The 5,888-nt window shown below is 41.9% G+C and overlaps 1 protein-coding gene across 1 annotated transcript in view; it reads left to right on the top strand.

The window, feature by feature from the left end:
• The window catches only part of MTERF2 (mitochondrial transcription termination factor 2), a 24,671-nt gene extending 20,118 nt beyond the window's left edge, over positions 1–4,553 (top strand). The window contains exon 3 of the mRNA XM_014535986.1: positions 4,465–4,553. The gene's annotated coding sequence lies outside the window, so the exon portion shown is untranslated. The remainder of the gene's footprint in view (positions 1–4,464) is intronic.
• The last annotated feature ends 1,335 nt before the right edge of the window (positions 4,554–5,888 follow it).

Below are 5,888 nucleotides of genomic sequence, written 5' to 3' on the forward strand. Positions count from 1 at the left end.
CGGGAAACCCTGGCCAGTGTGCGCGCGCGCCTCCCCCAGGGTCTCCCCGCCCTTTTCCTCCTCCGGCCAATCAGATGGGGCGAGGGGCGCCGAGCCCTGGGAATTCGGCGGCAGCAGCTCGAAGGGTCCCGAGCTCCAGCCCCGGCGGTACCTGGAGCCGTCGTTCCGTTACCATAACGGTCGCCCGGAATTCAGAACCTTCGCCCCGGGAAGGTGGACGCTCGCCAGTTTCCTCTGCTCTTTGGGGTCTCAGCCTTCTTCCCTCCCTGCTTCCCCTCGGGGCAGTGACAGGCTGGGCCTTCTCGCAGCCCTTGACTTTGGGACTCGCACGCCTTTTCTGTGGAGGTGACAGGGGTGACGGGAGAGCGCGCTCATCACTTCTTGCTGGACATCTTCCCTGCCCTTCAATTGAGCTTCTTGAGAGGAACGCCCCTCTCGGTCCTCGCCGGCGCCCAGCGCAGTAATGAGTGCAGTGCCCGGGGCCCGCCATGCACCCCAAATGGGAAAACAGACGTGAACTGGACTTTAGGACACCTGGCCTCAGGCCGCTCCCTCGCTCCCCACAGCCTAGCGCGGTGCCTCCCAGGTCTCCCGCCCGCCGCCCTGGAAGGTGCGGAGAGGAGCTGTGCTGGGTAAGGGCACTGCCGGGCCTGCTCCCGCCCACGTGGGGTTAACATTCACTCCCAGGTCCTTGCGAGGCCTTAACGCTGTGCAGAGGCTGCTGAACTAGATAGAGGGATCTATTAACTTTGCTTCTTTCCGCACTTATAAAATGATATAAATGAAGATGACAACAAGTCAATTATAGGGTTTTTTAAAGAGAAGCAAGAGGGTGGGTTTGAAAGGGCTTTATAAAGGGAATTCCTAGACCAGTGTGAGATCTTCCTTCACAATCTAATTAGCAAGACAAAACATACACGTGAAGCAACCAATCAGTGACCCAACCGAATGTTTTCCCTAAGGCCAAGTCAGCAGGTGCAACTGAGCAGCTGCTGACAAGGCCCAGGAAAGGAAGCCAAGGAAAGTACCTGGAAGAAGCTGACTTTGATCCACGTCGTCAGTGGAGTGGACTCAACATTGTTTTATGGTTTCAGCCTGAGCATTGATTTATCAAAGCAGCCTATCAAATCCACCTAGACCATTGTGCTGAGTCTGTCAAGATACTTTAGTTTTCTAGAATTTAAAGAGGACATTAAATAATCTGGTCGCTTTAAAATATGATTTGGGGCCCTGGCCCAGGAGCTCAGTTGATTAGAGCATCATCCGGTGGCAGGGCACATACAGGACTCCACCAATGACTGCATAAATAAGTGGAACAGCAAATCAATGTCTCTCTCAAAAGTAAACTGGACAATTAACAGGTTTATATAGATTACAACCCAAAGTAAATTATTTTGCTTTTCTATCCTCACTTTTTTACTATTCTTTGCCTTACCTGGCACAATTACCTGGACTATACTTGGTTTTTGTTTTTGTGGTTTTTCTCTGCCCCAATATATTTTCTGTGACATAATAATAACTAAGATTTATTTGATATAAGTTTTTAATATGTATCATCTCATTTCTCCCAACAATCCAATGAGGCAAGTACCATTATCCTCCATGCTCATATGAGGAAGCTGAGGCATAGAGAAGTTAGGTAATTTACCCAAGGGCCCATAGCTAGTGAAGAGCAGACCTAGGAATCAAACAAATTTATTTTTTTTTTACTCCAGGGCCTCTGTGTGTGTGTGTGTGTGTGTGTGTGTGTGTGTGAGTAGGTCAACCTGTTGTGTAGCCTAACAGGTTGTGCTTTCCTTCTCAGAACCTTCATAACCTAGGGCCTCAGTTCTTAGCCACTATCTTCTGAAAAAGAGAAAAGACATCCCTGATACCAAGTAGCTGGTCTGGCGCTATCAGTTGGGTCTTGGTGTTGCTGGGAACTAGCCGGGCACAGCTAGGCCTTGTGCCTCCTATTGAACAAAGAGTTTCTAAGAACATCAACATCGGGAAAGATTGCTCCATGACCATGATGGATCAGGACAGAAATAACACTACTCCATCATCATGTCTGAACACAGACAAAAACGTGGACCTTACGCAAGCCTCCAGATGGAATACACAAACTGAAAATATCAAACTAATATGAGTAGCTGTTACTTCTTTACCAATTACAGCTTTAACCTCATTCTAACCTTCCCTCTTTCTACATAAGGTTTATTAAGCTATAGTCACAGAATTACCCCTGCTTCTTGACAGCACCTAATTTTAGAGCAAAGTCCCCCAAATCACCTAACACAAACTCAAATCTTAATATAAGCCCTGTGTAGCACCCTCTTACTAAGATGCCTCCCAGTTCCCCATACTGTGTGTTCTTCCTGGCTGCAACAAGTAACGAGCTAAATTTGTTCAGCCACAGGTGTGTTCTTGGTGACCTTTGTCTAGAGAGCATTGGCAATTTGGACTGTCCTATACTGTGCATGTCTATGAAGTGAAAAGCATACTACGTAGGCATTTCTTGCCAGTCAGAGAAACGGAATTGCTCTCCTAAATCCAGCCATAGGATTGTCACCCAAAAGCTGATGAGGTTCCATCCTTTTTGTAGATTCTATATAGCGTGTTTGCTACATGCAACCTTATCAAAAAATAGTGAAAAGAAACATGATGCTGGAGTAATTGGACATCATTTTGCAAGGAAAAAAAAAAACTTCAACCTGTCAACCCATTCCTTGCATCACATGCAAAATAACTCAAAATGGTTCATAAACTAAATGTAAAATTATAAAGCTTTTAGAAGAAAACATAGGAGACAATCTTTGTAATCTTGGGTGAAACAAAAAATGTCTTGGATATAATACCTAAAGCACAATCCATAAAAGAAAAAAATGTGTTAAAAACTTATGCTCTTTGGGTGACACTTAAGAAAATGAAAGGATAAGCAACAGGCTGGAAGAAAATATTTGCAAAATACACATCTGATAAATACATATTCTGTGTTCAGAATATATGAAGAACTACAAGACAAACCAATTTTTTAAAACATAATTGAACAATGTCCATAGAAGATAATGAATGGCATAAGAAATGATGCTTAAGATCATTAGTCATTAGAGAAATGCTAATTAAAACCACAATGACGTATCACTACTTGGTTAAAATAAAAATAATTGCAAATGCTATTGAAGATGTGGAACAACAAGAATGTCCAAACATTGTTGATGGAGATGCAGAATGGTAGAAACACTTGGGAAAACAATTTGGCAGTTTCTTATAAAATTAAACATACACTTACTATATGACTCCTAGATATTTACCCAAGAGAAATGAAAACATGTTCACACCAAAACTTGGACACACATTTTATAATAGCCAAAAACTGGGGGCAATCTAAGTGCCCTTTAATTGGTGAATGGATAAGCAAATGGTGGTGCATATATACAATGAAATCTACTCAAATAAAGGGACCAAACAATATAAATGTATCATTCTAAGGGAAAGATGTAAACTCAAAAGTAGTTGGGAGCTGGGAGGGGTTAACTATAAGGGGGCTTGAGGGAATTTTGGAGGGTGATGGAACTGTTCTATATCTCAAGTGTGATGTGGAATACACAATATACGCATCTTTCAAAACTCAGAACTATACACTAAAAAGACTAATTTTATTGTATTAAATTGCATCTCAATAACTTTGACAAAAAAGAAATGTTAACATGGAAAAAAGTTGGGATGAAGTAGGGCCAATATGAAGACTCTGAAGTAGCACATCTGATATTAAATTCTAAATCCAAAAAAAAGAAAGAAGATGGAAAATGTGCATTATGAAAGACTTGCCTTTTTTTTCTTGTAGAGTAACGATAGTACATTGAAATGATTTTTTTTTTAACAAAGAGGAATTACTTGGTTTATAGTACAGTAACTTAAAACTGAAGTTGAATGTCATTGCCAACTGCTGATAAATCACAGATTAAACATCTCTGAAGCTATAGAAAACGGTTCTGCTATTAGAAGTCACCAATAATCTCTGCCACAGTGGACAAAGTTCTCCCACCCACCAGTGCTCAGAAGCCTGCTTTTGGTGGACTTCCTAATTTCCCTTTTCTCCAGTGGCTGTGGAGGCCAGAGTCTTCATTCTGCTTAAGTGCTCCAGGCTCCTTTTAAGAAGTCCTTAGAGAAGACTGCTTAGTACCTAGAAACCTTCCAGTTTCACAGAATTCAGTCTTACTGTTTCCTGTCTATACTAATAAAAGGATAATATGCTAATTAGACCGGAGAGACCAGACGTCCTTCTGGACAAAGCCATGGTGGCGGGGGCCGAGGCAGAGGCAGTTAGGGGCGATCAGGCAGGCAGGCAGATGAGTTTGGGGCAATCAGGCAGGCAGAGACGGTTAGGGGTGATCAGGCAGGCAGGGGAGAGAGTCAGTAATTATTGAAGATTCTCTCTTATTGTTTCTGTCAGTTGCTAAATTTGTTTTCCTCTTTTTTTAGCCATTGGTTTGTCTGACTCATCTCTCCCTGTGACTTGGAATTTTCTCATGTGCACACTGGAGGTGATGTTCTCTCTTCCCAATAGTTCCGAAAAGGAGGGACTTCAATTATGAAAGGTAAACCATTAACCAATTTTAATAAAATTTAATAAAATATTAAATAGTGCTTTAATAGATCACTATCTTGTGGTCTTAGTGAGGAACCATTTTAGAGTAGGAAATTGATTTACTAAAAGGGATCTTTTTTTGTAAGAAAGAGAAACCCACTTGAGCTGAAGTCAAAAAGAAGGTGGAGTTGAGAAGATGTTTGTGTAAATATCTTATGGAAGGCAAGGGATCTGTGTGCAACCAGACCTCATGAGGAGCTACAGCCATGAACTGGTAGACTCTATGACCAAGGGAGCTACCCTCTGCTTTTCTCACTCTCATCCCTAGCTTCTCTCTTGAGAATTTCCTTATTCCCACTTTCATTATCTTTCCATGCCCTTAACCAGATGAGCTTCAAACAGCTTTCTTACTAGAATCATTGATGCCCAAGTCTGTATGTCTGGGGGAAAATAATCTAAGTACCCCAGTTTAAATCTGCTTTCTACCCCTGGTTCTACCCTACAGAGTGGTAGAACACTAAATATCCTGTAGTCTGATTCTGCTATACGCCCTGCTCTTCCCGTGGGCTGTTTGGCTTTGCCTGGTTCCTCTCAACAGTTTCCCTCATTACTTATGGTTACTATAGCCTTTGTTTCTTGTAGTCAGGAGAATCTAACCAAAACATTGGGCATTTGTTATACACCAGCCATATGTCTAACTCTAGAAGATAACAAGAAATCTTATCATTGAGGAGTTTACAGTCTAGGATAAAGGCAAGACAGATGCACATTAAGTGTTTTTAAATCATTAAATGATATCACAAGTAAATGCCAAAATGAGTGGTCAGAAAAAGAGGACTGAATGAATGCAGGAAAGATAGATATGGATGTGGGCTGCAGAGAGAGGGAGGAAGTTATCTTTTAATAAGTATTAAGTGCCTGCTTGTATAAGGACTTGAGCTGGATACTTATAAATAGGCAGAGTGGAATGACTACTATTTCCCACCACATCCAGTATAGGTGTCAGACCCATGCAGAGAACTAGTAATAAACCTAAACTACGTTACCTTGGGGCAAAGTACCCAAATGGTAGCAGAAACCTTTTCAATGGTAAAGAGTTAAGTGGGGATTGGCAAAGGTGGGCAAGGTGGAGCTTTAAAAAAATTACAGAATAGAGAGGCCCGAAGGTGAACCTATAGGGTCCTTTATTGTCATCTACAATAGTTGATTATGTTTACCATGAGTTGGGAGACTTACTCAGTTAACTGTTTCCCATATGACCCCAGAACACAATATGTTTTTCTGGGATTTGTGTGAATTACAGTAAGAGAGCCTCTCA

The sequence above is a fragment of the Myotis brandtii genome, unplaced genomic scaffold (genome assembly GCF_000412655.1).
Source record: "Myotis brandtii unplaced genomic scaffold, ASM41265v1 scaffold155, whole genome shotgun sequence".
Lineage (NCBI taxonomy): Eukaryota > Metazoa > Chordata > Mammalia > Chiroptera > Vespertilionidae > Myotis > Myotis brandtii.